Source organism: Myotis davidii, unplaced genomic scaffold, assembly GCF_000327345.1.
Source record: "Myotis davidii unplaced genomic scaffold, ASM32734v1 scaffold318, whole genome shotgun sequence".
NCBI lineage: Eukaryota > Metazoa > Chordata > Mammalia > Chiroptera > Vespertilionidae > Myotis > Myotis davidii.
This window is the reverse complement of record NW_006289197.1, coordinates 430,086-432,516: the sequence shown is the minus strand read 5'-3', so window position 1 is coordinate 432,516 and position 2,431 is coordinate 430,086.

The window sequence follows — 2,431 nt, the reverse complement described above, 5'->3', positions numbered from 1 at the left end:
AAAGGGCAATATGCTAATTAGACAAGACGTCCTTCTGGATGTCATTCTGGACGTCCTCCCGGACAAAGCCAGGGCTGGAGGGAAGCCGCCTGGGTCTCAGGTGCCTGCTGGCAGCTGGAGGAGGGAAGCCCGGGTCCCGGGTGCCGGAGGAAAGCCAGTGCCAGCAGCTGGGGAAAGGAAGGCCTACTCTTGCACGAATTTTCGTACATCAGGCCTCTAGTATATTCATATTTATAGTATAAAACCAAACAAAAAAATTACCAGTGTTTGCTTTTAAAAAGTATAATTATAGGAGATTTTCACATACTATATTATTTCTACACTGTTTGAATGCTTTACCTGTACATACTCCTTTCAAATTAGAAAAAGGGCAATAATTTTTTTAACCAAGGCCTTTATTTTCTCTAATACATTTTCCTCATCCCTTCTCTTCCTCCCTTCTGATTTGAGTTGCCATCACATAAGATTTAGAGTGTGTGGTATGATAGAGTATATCTTACCACACACTCTAAATAAATAAATAATGAAATACTTGTTTGACTTTACGTGATCTCCCTCCCTCCCTCCCTCCACAAATACATCTGATTCGGAGGCCACACTTGCTGCTGCACTTCTACACCTCCCCTTTACTTTTTTTATTTTTTAAAATTTCTTTATTGATTAAGTTATTACATATGTGTCCTTATCTCCACATTACCCCCTGTCCCCCCAATCATGCCCTCACCCCCTATTGTCTGTGTCCATTGGTTAGGCCTATATGCCTGCATATAAGTCCTTTGACTGATCTCTCCTCCTTACCCCCATCCTCCCCTACCTTCCTTCTGAGGGATCAATGCTTCTCTGTCCCTGGATGTGTTTTTGTTCATCAGTTTATGTTGTTCATTATATTCCACAAATGAGTGAGATCATGTGATATTTATCTTTCTCTGACTGGCTTATTTCAGTTAGCATAATTCTCTTCAGTTCCATCTATGCTGTTGCAAATGGTAAGAACTCCCTCTTTTTTACCGCAGTATAGTATTCCATTGTGTAGATGTACCACAGTTTTTTAATCCACTCATCTACTGATGGGCACTTAAACACATCATTGGATTTCTATCCCCATCCCTCCACTAAAATTTCCTTGATAAAAGTCAGCAATGGTCTTCTGATTATCAATAGTATTGGCTATGCTGAAACTTGATCTTGCCCCATCCCAAGCTATCCTTAGCACTTTTCAGCACTGTCTGTAGTCCCAAAATCTTCATGAATTTCTTCTCATATTCTGTAACACCATCCTCTTGACACAATCTCCATATCTTTGGGAGAACATTCAGTCTCCTTCCATGAATCCTCTAATTTTGGCCTTTTCTTCTTCCCTTTGTCCTTTTTTCTCTTGGTTCTATTCTCTCCCAGACCCTCCAGTACTTTGTTATACCTTTTATGCTCCCTCCTATGTATCTTCCACACCTTCCTCTCCGTTACCTCATGTCATCAACATGCTCATGTCACTCCACATAACACACACACAAACACACATGCACACTCACATACACATACTCCTCCTATGCCCTCTGTTCTCTACCCACACACACAGTAATTTTTCAATATTTTCTTTCCTTCAAATCCAATGTTCTTTAAGGATAACCCAGCACTTGCTATTTTATTATCATCCATTTGCTCTTGAACCCAGAGATGAATTTATTAAAAAGCGGGTCAAGCTGTATGTCAGGGCTCCTCATGGCATGAACCCCTTCCAAAATCTTACACATGGTTCTGAATTCATAATTATATATTTTTTAACACTTTAAAAATTTCTAAAAAGATGCCACCCATAATTTGGATCCATTCCTGCCTTAGGACATTAAAAATTGACTTCCAATCTGACCATTCCTTTAAAACTACAGTGACAAAGATCACAATTTAATTCCTAGTCAATAAGTCCATAGGCAGGTCTTAGTTTGTTTGGCCTCTTTGTTCTCTTTGTGATTTTTGTCACAATTAACTATCTCCTCTTTACTAAAACTCCCCCTTCATTTTAACTTCCATCCTTCCCTGGAGTTTTTAAACATCACTTCCCTCTTCTCATTCTCCACCTCCCTTTGCTTGGCCACCCCTAATGCAATAAATCATCCATCTTGTCAAGCATGCCTCTAAAATCTTTTCCTAGGCTCACTGCCACTTTTATTCATGCTTACTCTCAGCTTCTACTCTCATATGATCTGTTTGTAATTATGTCATCTCTCTGCCTTTACCCACCACTACCATTAAAATTTTATTACATGTATTGAGGTGACATTGATTAATAAAGTTATATAGGTTTCAAGTGTACAATTCTATAATACATCATCTGTGTATGCACCACCCAAAGTTGTCTCCTCCCATCACCATATATTTGGTCCCTTTTATCCTCTTATGCCCCCTCCACCCCCTTCCCTCCAGTAACTACCAT